The sequence below is a fragment of the Pinus tabuliformis genome, chromosome J (genome assembly GCF_031772625.1).
Source record: "Pinus tabuliformis cultivar Carrire ecotype Pingquan chromosome J, CPIR1, whole genome shotgun sequence".
NCBI lineage: Eukaryota > Viridiplantae > Streptophyta > Pinopsida > Pinales > Pinaceae > Pinus > Pinus tabuliformis.
In genome coordinates this window covers 769,664,075-769,682,237 of record NC_142295.1, presented here as the reverse complement: position 1 = coordinate 769,682,237, position 18,163 = coordinate 769,664,075, and positions in this window count along the sequence as shown.

The following is an 18,163-nucleotide window of genomic DNA, read 5'->3' as shown; positions in this document are numbered from 1 at the left end:
TTGAACCACAGGGTTCAGCATTTTTGGACGCGTATCCACAGAGAAAGAAGAGATTGGAGAAGGTGGGGTGGTTGTCGTTGTTTCTAAAGTTCGACAGGCATAATTCTGAAGTGACCAAGTCCTTTTCCCTGAATTTGAATGGAGATCGGGTGCAGGTGGGCAACATAAAGTTTAAATTGACTGAAGAGTTGGTGGCTCAAGCTTGTGAGATTCCGTGGGAAGGAGAACATTGGTTCAAAAACCAATGATTTAACAAGGAAATATGTGCACCTTTCCTGAGGAAGGAGCATGCAAATCCAGACTAGGGCAAAGGGATTCTACAAGACTACCTTCGAAGTAAGTATCGATATCTTCTTTTTCTCCTGCAGAAATATATTACCTGTGAGGGTCAATTTGGATTGATTTTTTTTTCATATTCGGCTCCTTAGTCATTTTCAGGATAAACCCCTGAACCTACCATATTACTTGAGGATGTCTTTGTTGAAAATGGCCACTTCCGCTCAGGAGAGGGTGACATACATAGAGGAAAACCTCTACCACCATGGCCTTGTCAAAATTATTATGATAGAGGTTTTAAGGAAGCAGAACAAGACTTGGGAAGAATTTTTAGCAGAAAATTATTTTGTGGATGATGAGGAAGTGCCCGATTTACCAGAGACCAAGGAGGCAAAGCTAAAAGAGAGACCGAAGAAAGAAACTCAGAATTGGGACTAGCCAAAAGAAGAAGGTAAGAAAGAAGAGGACATCATGGTGATCGGGGAAATTATGGGAAAGAGGCCAAAGTCATTGCTAGGTGCCACTCCTCCTATCAAGCGATTCACTAGAAGACAAGCATCTAAGCTAATTACGAAGGAAAGTGCAGAGGAGGGTGTACAACAGAAAAATACTATCCGGAAGGATAAGAAACCCCTAGGAGTATCTAAGGGGAAGCAAATATAGATTGAAACGACCAAGTTCATTGATAAGGAGGAATGGGAGGTTGCATCCTTTCAAACCCAATAGTTTCAGGAAAGCGTGGATAAAATGGTGGAAGACTGTCAAGAATGAGAGGAATAGAGCCTTCCTCATTCCTCTCAAAGACAGAAAGAAGATAAAGGAACTTCCAAGAAAGGAAATCACATAAGGAGCTGGAGGAGACTATAACTAAGCTTACCGTGTCCGAAAGAGTTCTTCAAAGGGAGAATGAGACTTTGAAAGAAAACAGCCTGTGCCTTCAAAAGGAATTGGATGAATGGAAGACAAAGCATCAGAAGGCGTGCAGAATAATGAAAAGAACTAGGTCCAAATAGACCATTTGCAGAAGCAGAACGAGGAATATAGGAATAGGGTTCAAAAGGCTGAGTCTAGCAGAGCACAATTGGATCATCTGGCTACAGTGGCTGCAACACAAGGAAAAAACTAAATTTTCTTTCTGAAGCTACAACAGTTTTGCTTGCATAGGGACATGCAAGATGCTAGGTGTGGGGGAGATGTTGAGCCTAGATTTTGGCCATTTTTTACAACACTTCTAAGGCTTTGCTTTCCCCTTCAGAACTCTTTTTGACCTCCAATTACCCTATTTTTGCCATTTAATACCTCGTTTTGACTAGAAGGGTGTTGTGGACTCTAAGGTATGCAAATGACTCCAAATGTATCATTTCATTTTATTCTTAAGTATTTTGAGGTTAAATGCTACCTAATTAACTTATCTACAACTTTGAGGGTACTAATCGAATTTCATGCAGACCAACCGTCTTTTGGGGCAGTTCTATGATTTCCTGCAGAAGATCAATGATTTCCTATAGAAGCATCGATTTCCTGCAAAAGCGTTGATTTCCTGTAGTAGCGTCGATTTCCTGCAAAGACCGCGATGGTTAGGTATGTTTCGGTCAGCCATAAAAGGAACAAGAACATGGGTTTTGCTAGAAAATCCATCTACATGGATGCTATCCTATTGGCTGCTCCAGAATAGCCTTTGAAACTGCCCAAATCATTATTCCTTTCATCTCTAGCCAAATTAGGAAAACAGCTCCAGCGATCAAACAAAGTTAGTTTGATCCATGCTTTCAGTCATGGATCAAACCCAGGATGTCGATTTACTATATTTTCCAGTTTATTTTAGCAAAAAGTTGTAATATTTTAGTCTTTTCTTAATTTGGGCAAAGTCTCTACCCACGCACTTGTATAAAGACAATTACATTTGATTTGTATGGGGATGTCAGATGTATAAACTTCTGTAATGCTATAATCATTTTCCAGATTAATATAAAGTTTGATGTTCTGTTGATATTGCTTTGTAAGCTCCTTTAGTAGTTAATGGGTTCTGAGTAAGGGAGAGCCCCCTTTACTCAAAACTCCAAGTAGTTGTAGATTTGTATTCATTTAAATGTCTTTTATGTATTAACATAAATTATTTACACAGTTTCCATTTCTCTTTGTTGTTATAGAAGCGCATGTTTAATGATCAATGGTAGATTTTTTCATGAATATGTTTGAATTATGCATTTCATGTTTCAATGTACATTGTGAATGATTGGGAATGGGTTGGTTTACTTGTTCTTGATTGATCTTATATCTTTTCTTGATCTGCATCAACAATATTAAGTGTTGTAAAGAGATTATTGATACACTCCAGAACCTTTCCTTGTAAGTGTTGAGAGAGAAAGAGGGATTTTAAACAATGTGTGAATTTTTATGCACTGAAGTATTAGCCTACATATATTTTTCATTTCACCTCACAAGGTTACAATTACCCTTGATTGATAATTTATGTCTGTCAAATTAGAAGTCTATAATTTGCACCAACATGAACCCTTTATCAAGCAAATGTTGTATTTGTCTCTCGATTTTTGCATTCTCCATAACTAACATCATGTACATGCCAATGTTTGGAAGAGGAAAACCTTTCAATAATTGGATCTCATGTTGGATTCCTCTTTTAGGAGGCAATCCTTTGGGTTCCTAAAACATCTCATCATAGGTTTTAACAACCTCAAACAAATCATATTTTAATCTTGCATCACATCCTTGGAAGGCTTCATTTTCAACATTCTCTTTTGGTTTGATCATCAAGAGTACAAAATTCTTACTGTCATTAATCAACCTCTTCATTTGTCCAGCATTCACAAGTGATAAATTCAACTTCTTGCTATGTGCTCTAACAATGTACTCAATCCCATCTTTAAACAAGTGATATTTGTTCTCATGGCGATGAAAGATGGCTCTCCTATCATATAGGTATGGGCTTCCAAAAACAATGCCACAAATGTCAAGTGGAATAACATCAATTGTACCTCATCTATAAATTTTGCAATGATGGCTAATCTCAATTTACATCTTTTTGTCACATGCAATTTTGCATTGTAACATATCCAACCTAAAGGATAAGGTTTAGGATGAGGAGTCGTTTCCAAATTCAATTTCTTAACAATGTATTTTGAAATAAGGTTTCCTTGTGATCCACAACCAAACACTGTATCTATCTTGGTATGTTTTGAAATGACTCTAATGTGGAATATCTCTATCCTTTCTTTTTCATGTTGAGTTTCATTGACGCTACTTGAAGAACTTGTACTTGTAATAGAGTCCTTATATTTAAATCCCATCGTCGTGATCTTTGTTTCATCTCTGGAATCAGATCCTAAATCATATTGTGTAGTTGTAGTAGTCTTGTTTCCGTTTGTTGTTAAAATTTTTGGTTCTCATTTCAGGATGAAGTTTCCAACAGTGGTCTTCATCACGGCCTTCTTTTGAACAATGTTTACATGTGAGTTTTTCTCCCTCTTTCTTGAATGAAGCATTCTTCTTCCATTTTCCTTTGAATTTCCCCTTTACTTTGTCTCCACACTTGAATGGTTTTTTTTTGCCCTCTTGAGGAACATTCTTCCCTCTTGCTTCTAAATGAGTTGCATGTACACAAAATTCATCTAGTTTTGTAGGATTAAACATGAGAATTGTGTGTCTCAAATAACTATGCAATCCTCCAATGTATTTGAGTAAAATGTGTTCAGAGGATAAATCTGTACCCAAAATCAAAGCTCTTTTCCTAAATTATTGAGTATAGCTTTGCACATTTTGACCCTTAGCTTGCCTAAATTTTTTCCATTCCACTATATTTTTTTCCATGTATGCTAATGGATAACATTGCCTTCTTATTGTAACAACAAAATCATTCCTTCTTATTGTAACAACAAAATCATTCCAAGAGGATAAAACCTTACCATTTCTCTTCATGTGCTCTTGATTTTTTTCCTCCCACCAAATAAGTGTTGCACTTTCCAACCTAAGAGAAGCAAGCTAAATTTTGGTCTCATCATCCTTGATTCTTTGTATCCTGCAATACACTTCAATATGACGAATCCAATTATCTAATTTCTCAACATTTGCCTCTCCATTGTACATAAGCAATTAAAACTTTATGTCAAGCTTTAACAAAGGAGTTTTACCATGTCCCTTTGGATAATTTGGAGGTGTTTGTGAAAGGGTAGAAGAAGTAGAAGATGAGGATGAGGACGGAGGTGAATGTGGTGGTTTGTCACCATTCCCTCCATTCCCTTTGGGAGGTTTGTCTCCTTTTCCTCCATCTTCCTTTGGAGGTTTGGAGCTCTCTCCATACAACCTTGAGTTCCTCTCCTCCTAAAGAAATTTTACCATTTCAGACTTTTCAAAGAAAGTTTTTCTGAAAGTTCTTTAATCTTTAGACATCCCTTCAGGACCTTCTTCATGTGCCATGACTAGTGAAGCTCAAGGTGTGGGTGTTCTCCTTGAAACAATGCGAACCCTTGGCTCCACAAGTTCTCCTTCTCCTCTTTAAGGCTTCAACCTTATAAGCATCAAAAAACAGTTGCAAACAAAATTAAATTATTGGTTGTGTGGGGCCTAACCCAGGTTCAGCGTTAGTTAACCAAACAAATCCCTACACAATTAGCCCTTTCGGCATCAGCCCATGGAGTGCGGACCAAAGTCTCACGTTAAGCAGTATGGGGGGATGTTGGAACCAAGTTTTTGCACCCTGAGATGCTCATGATGTCGGTTTATTCCCTCTGTTCCTGCTTTCACACAAGTCATTAAGCTCTAGGGCTCTCTCAGTCTATCCCTTTATTCTGGACTTTAGTACCTCTGCAAAGGAGTACAATTGACCTTGGCACAACCCTAACTTGCGGTTCAAGTACTTTCGCGTTGTTGTGATGGTGTATTGAACAGGTTTCCAAGTTATCTTAATTGTTTTACTTATCTTACTAAACAATCAGAGTTAGCACCGCGAAATCTGATATTCTTACTTGCATTCATTTACCAAATATAATCACATTTATTCGCGCATTACATAAACATTATAAATTAAACTCGAAACACATTATAACCAGATGCATTAACAGAAAAAAAAAGACACAAAATTTGTAGAATGCTTCTCTTTATTGATATCCTCAGATGATTACACACTCTATCCGCCTTGCGCACACAACTGCAGGGGTCCATGCACTCAGCTACGGACTTCCACCCTAGGCCTTTGTGCACTCTGTTGCAGAGCCTCTACCTATCCTAAGACATAAAACTTAAACTTCTCTACCAAGGCTCCAAGCCTTGTCTTCTACTACCAAAACTTTATGACTAGTTAGAGCTTACTTACTTAGCTCTTTTTATACAATCCCATGGCCCATGGACCATGGGTAGATATTTACATCCAACTTTACACTTTACAAAATAAGGGCGGACAACCCTTTATGACTCATGACACCTTCACGCTCCGCGACCATAAAATGCGGAGACTTTACAACATTATTACAAAATTTGACCCAAAACATGGGCTTTTAGCCCCAAAACTAACCTTGGGGGATCTTGTTCCCAACATAAACCTTCAAAATAACATTGAGCTTTGATACCAAAATGATCTGTAATGCAAACTTGAAGGTGATGGAAAAATTGCAAGTAAAATTTTTTGTATTTTGGGTAATGGATCACTTTACAAAACACATAAAGAAATTATTTTTAAACTTAGTTAACAGCAATAACAGAGACAATATACCATATTGGAAACACATAACAACAAAAATGATAAAGGATTTCACCCCTCTCCTAGGCTACATCTCCTGGTCCAGCTTCCAATGTTGGGCCTCTTTCATTAAGTGCTCAAATTTATGTTTAAATGGATTTACAATATTCAAAATTTAAATATCATGTCTCTAATGGCTTCAGAACAGTCAAAAACTCTAGGCGAGCTCTTGTTGGGCTCAATTCGACCCAAAAATGAAGAACTTATGCTCTCTCCAAGTTTTCCCTGCTAAATGATCTACAAACTGCATTGGACTGCTAACCATCCTACGAATTCCTCTTTTCCAGGGTGCGTGAAGCAATAATTTCGCCCGGAATCGGTAAGATTTGCACCGAATTAGGTGCATTTTTTCGCTTGGTTTAAATGTCCAGTAAGGCCTTGTGACAGAAAACCAAGGCCACATGGGGCCATGCGCCCGAGTGCTGGGGCTGAACGCCTGCCCCTGTCAACGTAGCCCCCTGGCTCTTCGGTAGTTGGTTCCATGAGCTGCATAAAACCTGGGGCTTATCCCTTAAACTCGCACCCATTACAAAAATCTCCATTGATTCCATGTGGTTATATGCGGTAAGCTGATTGTGGGCTAGTCCCAAAACTCTGCCCCTAGATATTGGCACTTCGTGCTGTTTGGTATATGGTTTGGTGGCTTGTAACTGTTGTGTCGAAACTATGGAATGGCAATATGCCTGAACCCTTAGCTCCCCTACCTACAGTCTCGTGGGTGTGGGGTGACGAGGGACTAGGGCTTAGCCCTGGCCCTGTGCCCCAGATACAAACGACATAAACATTACATAAATGGTGGCCACCATATATGTTAAAAACTACCATGTGCCCTAGCGGTAAGGCATTGTATTGATTCTTAGGAGGTCTTGTGTTTGGCACTCTGTGATGCCTGTTTGGCCATACGATAATTTTAATACACCTTTGGGAGGCCACGTGGTTACCCTCCATTGGTCAACATGGTCTCCATTCATTGTACCACATAAACACCACTTTGACCCATTAGAATGCAGTAGCACTGAACCAATACAGAGTGACCACTTGAAAACCTGCCATTGGCCCAATAAACATAGTCAACCTGCTTAGTCACCCTGCCTGGTCAACGTACGGACTTCCCAGTCAGTGTACAGACATCCAACCAACAATTTTTTTTACCCATTTGGGAAAATTACCAGAACATGATATTAAGAGCATACAATATTGGTTTTGAGCGATTCAAGTTGCGCTGGATTCAAATCATCAATATCTACGCTCTGGTATAGGTTTCGAGCACTTTTGAACACTTTGAATTTTGAGCACTTCATTGATCCCTTGGATCACATAGGAGTAGGAAAATTCAAATTAATACTCAAGGATGGAAGTATTAGGACATCCCTGGTGGTTTACACATTTCAAGACTAGCTAGAAACTTGATATCTATAATCAAGATGTTTGATGTAGGTGCAATTAATATGTGAAAGGAAACCCATAAGATGGTTTAAGGAGAAATGGTATTACTAAGGAGATTTTGAACTAAAACTTTGTACAAGTTATTGGGAATAATTATCGTGATGGTCATAACGATTCCATTGCTATTTAGGGTGGATACGAAGAAGTCAAAACCTGATTTCCTTTAGAGGAATGTAAATCATGTGTCATAAAATACTAGCACATATTAGAGAGAAGGGAATTCAAGAACTAAAAAGTAAAGGCATGGTTGAAGGTATGTCTAATTTCACTATAGATCTTGATTTATGTGAATATTTTATTTATGATAAATAGAATCAGGTAAGATTCTCAACAAGTGCTACAAGGGCTGTCACACAAAATAAGTCGATCTTGTGGACAAGATTGACCTTCCTAGAATCTAAAGAAGACCTAATGACAAGCAAACCAACCAGACACTATCTTTCTCTAAATGTGCTTTGATAAACAATGGCAAACAAGTTTTTTTAGGGCCTGCCTTGGGTCCAACGCAAGCTTGTGGATGCCCTCGCTCCTTCGATCCAAATGAGCTCCTTTGTCGCAAATCTGCAAACACAAACAAGGCAAACAAATTAAATAGCACCTGAAAAGCCAATTGCATAAAACATATTTAACATGAAAGTCAAGGAGTCCATGAAACAAATAACATGAGATACTTGTTGAGAAAAATGAGTTTGATTGTATTAATTCAAAAGAAGAAGAACTTTACAACCTTTGCCTTGACGCTGTACAAGCTCCTCCCAGGTTCCAACAAGAAGTCTCCTCTACTTTGACAAGTTTCACTCACTCCCCAATGAAGCCAAAAAGGTATGTGATCTCTCCTCTTAAGCTCAACTAGAAAGTCTTGATTTCACCATAATTTACCCTCAAAAATGTTTAGCTTCTAACCCCCTTAGCAACCAGCCCAATGCCTGTATTTATAGTGCAATGGAGGGAGGTTACTAGGTCCTCCTTCAAAGGGATAGCTCCTCTCATCAAGGGATTAGCTCCTTCTCTTTTGGGATGCATGAACCACGTCGGAGCGAACAATCCACGTCAAAATTCCTTCTAGAAACCTCTAGAATTAACCCAAAGTGAGTTTTTTAATATAAAACGTGTGCCTTTTGACTTTCATAGGGGTCCGCAGTTTTTGTACACAGAAGGTGCGAGACCGCAGGTGACAGTGAGAGAAAGTGCGGAACCAGAGTTACATTGATTTTTAATGTCTTTCTCTCATTTCCAAAGCTTGACTTGAAGATTTGAGGTCTGAGACTTGCTTAGGAGGACAGTACAAGTGATGATAGACCCATACTGACTGCAAATAATCATGGTGACGATATTTTTGTGTAACAGATTGCCCCCTAAAGTGCGAAGTCTGTTGTAGATGAGGATTTCATTGATCATTTAGGAAGAGTGAAGTACTTTATCATTTCGAGGATCATCTTGTGGAGAACCCGGTTGGAACCTGTAAAAACATTCAGTGCAAGATATATATATGAGATCATATCATCGTTGAGGTAGGCATTCCCATACTCATATCAAAACTGACTAGAAAAACTAACTACTGGTTTGATATAGGAATGATCTTGTAAAACATCACAAGTAAAGACTCAGGTGGACACAGTATGGACGCATCCATCTGTTTATGAATAGTCCATTATATAATGAATACAAAATTCCTCGCAGCCTGGATTGTGGAAACTAGGTCCAGGGTCTTCATTTCTACTTCCCGAAACAGTACGATTCTATCCATGTGAATGAATGTGTTGATGTCGAACATGGTAGAAACCACTTGATTACCAGTCAATGATGTAAACTATTAACAAGTGTGAAAGAAACCACCAGTGATTTCAATGGCTCTCAAAGTACCCAGTACAATCCATGAGATTCGAATAAATGTGTTGATGTCGAACATGTCATGGAATCCTTTGATCGAAAGTCAATGATGTAAACTGTCGTCAAAGGTGAGAAACCTGCTATTGAGGCATGCAGATCTCAGGGTACTGACGATTTCTAGATCGTCTTTCTAGATAATGAGCTGATGTCGATAGAAAGCGATCCGTCGTAGGCAAGTCCACAACACGAAATCATAGATCAAGTTGAAGAAATTTAGTTGCAAGGACTGACTCAGGGATGGTCAAGATGGATGACAGATATTTTGCAAATGAATGGCTTATTGGCAGTGACCTCTTGAACACATAACGACACGACAGATGGCTTGGTGACAATTGACCCAAAGTTAATACCCAGAAACCGGCTGAAGACTTTCAATGTGGTTTGATCAACTATTAGGCAAAGGATTTCCCAACCCAGGTGAATAAAAGTGTCATGTTCAAGAGTGGTTACAAAGTATGACAAACAGGCTCCTTTTCCTCTCTTTTCCCCCACCATTTCTGGCAAGTACCTCTTTATTTTTGACAAGCTTGAGGAGGATAACATTTGCTTGATTATAAGCTCATCCTTCGGATGAGTCCAACTTAGTTTAAATTCGAACCCTAAGAAGGAGTGGTTCGTTCTTGTTTGTAATTGAACAGGTCCTTTACTGTGAAATTTTAATGAGTCTAGTATAGGAGAAACTCGGCGTTTTTCAATTTTAGAGAGTCTGAAAAAACTTAAGAAGACTCCAGGGTTGACCTTTTTTGTAAATTTGTGTCTCCCAAGCCCGAAAAAGTATAAAATAATAATTGAGAGAACCGCTTGATCTTTTACGACCAAGGAGTACTTTTCGTCATTAGTGCCTTTGACCTGAAAAAGTAAAAAAGTGATCAATGACACGTCGTTTTATAACCAATATCGAATTTGAAACGACAAAATCCGGCAATCTTTTCATGTTTTTACGGTCGGAAAAGAGCTGTAAGTGGACCGTATTTTAATTCCGTTTTAACGAGTTTAAAAAAAACACTCGGCAATATTTTCATATTTCAGGAGTCAGAAAAGAGCTTAAAGGTGACTCTAAAAGTTTTTTCGTCGAAAATGATAGATTTCGCCTGAATAATCTTTTATCTTGCACAAAAACACAATTATTACTCATACCTGTTTGAAATGGATAAAAATGTCGCAAAAATACCTTTTTAAAGTGAAACATAAACAAATTTGCAATTTATTTACTCAAAAAAACTTATAAAAAGGGCCTTTGTCAATTCATTTTTACCGTTTGAGTTTGGGTGAGAAAATAGTGCTTTTGCTCAGAAAACTTCCCATGAAGATTGCGGAAAATCCAACCGTCGGAATCGAACGCTGTCTTCTCTAGGTAATCCACATCATCATACTCTTCATTTTTAACCGTTTGATTTTTTGTTTTAGTCATTTATTTCATTTTTGGGAGGGTTTTTAGGCATAAAACCCGCGCGCGGGGGCCCGCAGGTTTACCACTGCTGGCCTGCGGACCCCGACTTTTTCTCCATTGGGAAAAAGCTTGGGGTTCGCACCTTCCACGTAGACAAAGTGCGGTCCCACGCACTGTGTCTAACCTGGAGGGTGCGGTCCCTGTCGCAAGGGTTTTTAACCCAAAAATTCTCAAAAATGGACCAATCAAAATAATTTCTAGCAATTTAATTTATCCTTATACTTGATGCAGAGAGTACATCATGCTAGATTGGCATGAACGAGAGAATGAGGACGTGGATGCTGCCGCATGGAATCATCAGCCTTCACTTGATGCTTTGAGGGCGTGCGGCTTGTACAAATTCTAGGCCATTCCTGGCATGAGGGCTCAGGTGGATTTCTTACAGTGGATGGTTGACAGATGGAGCATACAGGACCAGTGCTTCTTCATTGGCGGCCACCAGCTTGAAATCGAGCTGGTGGACATATATTTCTTGACTAGTTTTCCTAATAGAGGCGAAGACTTGACTCTATTTGGGGCTAGGGCAGGTGCCCAGTCTATCGATAGCCTCAGGCTAGAGTACTGCAAGAGCCAGGCTAGAGACAAAGGGATAGACATAAAGACCATATCCCGTCCTGATCTCATGGTGATTGCGTTCACTGTCACCAGACTTTGCGGAGATGCCGCATTACATATTGCCACCGGATCCCAGATGCGTATGCCAGTTGATTGCTTTCGAGGCACCATCTTCAACTGGTGCGATGCCGTGTTGGCCAATGTGAAAAGCCAACTGACCAGGGCCAAGAACGAACGACTAAAGACCTTTGGTTATGGGGCTTTGGTCGTGAATTTTGGCCTGGAGAGGGTTCCTATGCTGATCCCACAGCACCTTATTGTTGGAGCTATGCTTCCTCGAGAGCCCAAACTGATGCGATGGGTCGCAGTTATGGCCCGTCACCCGGATGAGAGGACAGAGGTTGCTCGATTCAAACCTGAGTATTTCCAATGGCTGGAAAACCAGGTCTTTTCTATTCAGGACTTCCCTTACGCTGGGATAGATTTTCGTGGTGACCCAGACATGGTTCTTCCACCAGGAGAGCAGTGGGATGAGTCAGGTAAAATCCTTTTCAACATTTTTCTATTTTAATTTTTTGTTATTTTTCATCGTCTCAAAACTGATAGTAAAAAATTTCAAATGCAGATGTGGGTCCACAGCGACCAGCCGCTCTCTGGCCTTACGAGAGGAAGCAACCAGTTGCACCCGCGCCAGCCCCACAGGACGAATCAGTAGAGGTTTTGGCCAAGTTGGAGGGTCATCTCGAGCGCTTGACAGGAGATATTCCTAAGACCACTATAGATGACATTCCTCGTCGACTTCAGCGCTATGTGATTGGGGTCTCGGGACCTTTTAGGAGGTTCCTTTGCAAGGTGGCCCGTGCAGTGGTTTCTTATAGAGATCATCACCAGTGATAGGATGATTGCCTATTGTGGGCACATATGACATTTTTGTTTTTTGTACTTATCATTTTTGCCGATCATAAGGTGTTTTTCAACCTATGATCGAGGACGATGTATTTTTTGACACACTCCTATATATATATCACTATTACTGGCTTATCTTGTAAATCATGTTATGGAATGGTTTTAAATTTACATGTATGATTATTGCAAATGTCTATTTAAAATTCGAGAAGCAATTTCATCTGCTAATGTATTTAAAGATCTTGGAATATGCTGATATTCAATATAATCAAATTCACGTTCCAAGAGACACACTCTCAAAAATAATCTTAATAACACTGGATTTCTAATGGCATACACTCTATTAAGCTGTAATACAACGAGTTCAGAATCTAACCTCACTATCAAACTCTGAATCCCAAATGAAATAGATTCAGATAATAACTCAATCACTGCACTATACTCGGCAATGTTGTTCGTTGTTTGACCGAGGCTTACCCCATGCATAGATACTAACTCGTCAGAGGGCGAATAGATAAACCAAGCTGCGGAAGAGATGTTCCATGTATTACAACAAGCACCATCAGCGAAACCAATGTATGTTTGGAGAGGCATCGACATCTGCAATATCAAGAGTAAAACCAAGATAAGCAGGAATAATGAAAAACACTCTCTAAGCTAAGCACACTTGTTTAAACTAAAACACACCAGCTAGAAAGAAAAACAATCCTAACTAAAAATCTCCACACCCATTCTTTTAAGCATAATACCTCTTCAAGTAAAGGCCATTTCTGGGTTTACCCAAAGAGTCCCCGTCAAAGTCTACCAATTCATAGGCCCCTTTGGCTAGCTTTCGCTTGACAACATAGGGACCATGCCACATAGGAACGAATTTTCCAGCGCCTAATTTATCATTAGCTTGATCATAAACTAAGACTAGATCTCCTTCCGAAAAATTTCGAGGGGTCACATTTCGATCATACTGAGCTTTCATTCGTTTTGCGTGAGTTTCGATCGCCAATGCAGCATCACGTCGATTCTCATCTAATTGAGCCAAGTATAACAAATGCTTTTCCTCTTCGGAAGTGGCTGGAAGTAACTTGATGGCCATTTGCAGTGACGGTATTTCGCATTCAATGGGTAACACAGCTTCCAAACCATAGACTAGTTGGAAAGGAGTGAACCCTGTTGATGTTTTTACTGAAGTTCGGTACGCCCAAACCACTGAAAATAGCATGTTGTGCCAATTCGACCGATGAATCCCAATGATTCGTCGGACCATGATAACTAAAACTATGTTGATGGATTCAACCAGACCATTTGCTTGTGGATAATAAGAGGTTGAACTATCGTGACGTAAACCAAGCTGGCCTGTAAGTTCGGTCATCATAACGTTTCGAAAATGACGCCCATGATCAGTGATTATCACTTGCGGGACACCAAACCTAGCAATTATATGATTGAACACGAAAATTGCAGCTGTTTTGCCGTCTGCCTCAAATGTAGGCATCGCCTCGGCCCACTTGGTAAAATAATCTACCGCAAGGATGATATACGCATGCCCCCGGCTGAGTGAGGGTTACATGTAATAAAATCGATACCCCATTTGGCAAAAGGACCAACAGAAATTATAGGGTGAAGAGGAGCAGGTGGAGTGCGCATCTTACGATCAAAAATTTGGCAGTTGTGGCATTTTCGGACCACCGTAATACAATCTTTAAATAAAGACGGCCAGAAGTAGCCAGCGCGCAATATCTTTTGGGCTGTGGCAAACCCAGACATATGACCGCCACATGCTCTAGAGTGACAGTCATTTAGAACCCTTTCAGCTTCCTCGTGAGTTAAGCAACGTCGAAAAACAGAGTCCGCCCCACGGTGATAAAGAGTATTTCCAATAATCCTGAATTGTTGGGACTAGAATCGAATTTTTCGACGTTTTGACCTTGAAATTTCTGGCCGAAAGGATTGGTTCTGGAGATAAACGATGATATCCCCATACCACGGATCTAAAGTGCTGATTAGAAACAAGGATTCGTCCGCAATGGGCTCCTCCGCCATAGTTTCTGTGTCAGCACGCGGGAAGTCACACATTAACTCCGCAAAAACTAAAGATTTCTTAGACTTAGATTTCTCAAATTCCAAGTCAAACTCCTACAGGATAATGATCCATTTAGAGTACTTTCCCCCTAGCAATTGCTTGGTCAAAATGTAGATCATAGGGTTGCAATTTTAAATTACCGTAGTTTTACGTAGTAAAATGTAGTGACGAAAACGTTGGACAGCTTGAACAGTTGCCAATGCCAATTTCTCCACATGTTAATATTTTAGCTCAGTTGGATTTAAAGTTCGACTAAGGTAATATATCACATGTTCAGTTCAGAATTCATCTTCCTGAACTAAGACCATTCCAATGGTGGAATGGGAGGCGGCAAGATACAAAAAGTAATCCTGGTTGTAGTTGGGAGGATGCAACAACGGTGCATGGGTCAACGCGTGTTTGAGTGCATCAAAAGATTTCAGAGCTATCTCATCCCAATAGAATGGAGTATTTTGCTTCAAAAATCGGGTGAAACCCTTTGTAACCTTGGCGTAGTTAGGAATGAATCGTCGTAAAAAGTTTGCTTTCCCCTGCAAACTTTGGAGTTGACGAAGACTCGAAGGAGGAGGCAATTTGATGATAGCTTCGACCTTCGAGGGATCAATGCGAATGCCGGCTTTTGAAACTAAAAACCCCAGCAATCGACCCGTTTCTATACAGAAGACACATTTGTGTGGGTTCAACCGAATACGATAATTCCTACACCTCATAAAGATTGCTCGTAAATGGACGAGGTGATCAGCTCGATGTAATGAATGAGCAGGCAAGTCATCGAGATAGGGTTGCACAATGTGCTTGATGTCATGAAACGCATAAGACATCGCCCTTTGAAAAGTTGCTCCAACATTATTAAGCCCAAAAGGTTATTTGCAATAAGCAAATGTCCCCCATGGACAAATGAAAGCCGTTTTTGGTTGATCGGCAGGTAGAATATTGATTTGATTGTATCCGGAAAAACTGTCCATGAAGGAGAATATTTCGCTGCCAGCACAATCATCAATGATTTGATCGATATAGGGAGTTGGGTAATTTTCCTTTGGACAGGCTCAATTAATGTCCCCATAGTCGATGCATATTCTTATTGTTCCCTTTTTTTTGTTAACCGGAACAATATTCGATACCCAATCTGTTAACGAGATCGGATAAATGAAACCTGCTTTCAACAATTTTTCAACTTCTGCTTTAATTGCAGCAGCTTTTCGCGGGTGAATCTGATGCAAACGTTGCCGTACGGGTTTAGCATCCGGGTAAGTCTTGATCTCATGAACAACAATCGCGAGATCAATTCATGGCATTTCCTCATAGGATCAGGCAAACACGTCGCGGAATTCTTGAAATAGGGCCTTATATAGCTGAATTTCGTCATATGTACACGAGGCACCTATATGAATGTTCTCAACAATTCCGGGCTTAACCGAAATGTCAATAGGAATAGTTCGAGAGATGTTTCCCAAATTTAACTCTGAATCGGGATGTTTCATTGGATTCTGAGGTTCCTTGACATATTCAGTTGTAAAAATTGATGAGGAATCATTTTCAAAACGATCATCCTCAGGTAAAAACGAAGATCTGTGATGGAGATCTTCCCATGGTAAATCATCTACACATAGGATTTCACAAATTTGCTCATCAGAGTGAACAAGTTCAGAAAACGTGGTTAAATCTGAGGTTGATGTGAAAAGTGATTCCTCACGGACCACATTCATTAAGTCATTCTCGGTTGAACATGGGTCGGCAAACGACTACACGGCTTCATAGGCAATTTCATATGGACTCAAAGGCATGGCATTACCAAATGAGTCTATCTCAGATTCAGAAGGAACGATCCAAGGATCATCATAAACAATGGTGTTTGATGTAATCATATGAATGGTTGCAAATGAAGATGATGTGTTGATCGGAGGAAAAGGAAAAGTTCCCTGTTAACTGACATCTTTAACTAGCCCTACTCCAACATCCTTATACGGGATAGTCGTTTTACCGACATGCTGAATACTCTCCGAAGAGGCTGGATCGGATGAAAAGTAAGCCAGTTGGTCTATTTTTACGATCTTTCCATTGTGTGGAAACTTTATTACTCGAAAGACCGATGAAACGACCGCTATCATAGCGTAATACCAACTTCGACCCAAGAGAAGGTTGTAATCTAGAGGGGCATCAACCACCTCCACATCTAGACTAACGGTTTTTCCTTCAACCCCTATAGGTAAATCCTGCAGAATGCCAAAAGGATGAAACCCACGACCATCAAAGGCCTTTAGAATCGTCGGGGATTGATTTAGCGAAGGAGAACCAAGCGATCTCCAACACTGTATCGACATAATACACGTTGAGGCTCCCTCATCAATTACAGTCCGATGAATAGGCATGTTTTTGGCTATCACTAGAATCTGGAAAGCCATTTGATGAGGCAAGCGCGGTGTACTATTTTCTAGATCAAAAATCATTAGGTTCGAGTCCTGAACATCAACAGCTCCTATAGTCGACAAAAGTAATTTACGTTGTGCTGGACATGATTGCAGCACTTCCAAAGCCGACATTGCTGAGGGTGAAACAACTAAATCCTCAACAATGTTATAATTTTGAGCCGCTCTAGCATGTGGATTGAAAGCTGACTTTCGAAGTATACCCTTGGCGGGTGGTTTGATTACCAAGTCTGGATTAGGTTTCTCGATCTATAGTGGATCGGAACCGGGAGCTGAGGTTGATGGATTAGAATGAGAAGATTCTGCTTCTTTACCATCAACAGGACTTTTACTACCATAATCATGCGATAGAGTCGCAATCCTAACATGGGACATCATCAGTATGGGTTCTTCATTGGCATTCGAGGATGAACCTATCATCTTACTGTCTTGAGCCGGAAAAGGATCCTTCAAAACAACAGGAGTTTGGGAACCCTTGACAATCTTCGCAACCTCTGCACGATGAGGGCAGTCTCTTGTAAAATGTTCATCGTCACAAATGAGACAAGGATAATGAGGTTTGCGCTTTTCATCATTGGATTCCGCCTCTTCAGGTTTCTCCTTTGAACTTTTCTCCGTTTTATTCTTCTTTTTTCCTTTCTTCTTCCTAGCAGATTTTGATTTGGCTGTAGATGACTCTACAACGTGAATATTGGCGGAAATCTCTGCAAAAGAATCTCCTGTTGGGGAATCAGGCAAGGTTATGATAGGGGAAGAATTCTTGGAAGACTTCTTCTTACTTTTAGTGTTAACCGTGCCAATCATACCATCAGCGGCATGAGATCCCGAAGGAGCTGCAGTGATTTGATTTTGCTTGGGAAGATCGGGGATTTTTTCATGTAATGTACCTGACTGAGTATAGACCAAGTCAAGGTATTGTGCTTGAGCAATCACTTGCTCCTCAGTAACAACTCTGGCTTTAGCAACATCTTCAGTGATCTTTGGCAACAAAGATTTTACAAACCACTCAGCCAAGATCTGATCCGGAATAAATACCTTCACTAAACGCCGTCGACGTCTCCACTCATGAATATGATCTGAAATGTAAGTGGATTTTAGCGAAGTTAACAATTCCATGCTATTGTCATATCGGACTGGCAATTGAAAATGAGTTAAAAACGAGGTTGCTAACTGACTAAAATTATAAAAAGTGCCTCGTGGTAACTCAATGTACCACTTGGCCGCAAGACCAATTAGAGTGCGCTGGAAAAGTCTAAGACGGATTGAATCATTTGAGATGGAGTTAGACGCACACCAAATATGGTAAGTCATCACATGGTTCGACGAGTCCTCTCCTGATTTACCTTCGAACTTGGGAATGTCACTGGGCAACTTATTCGGCATTG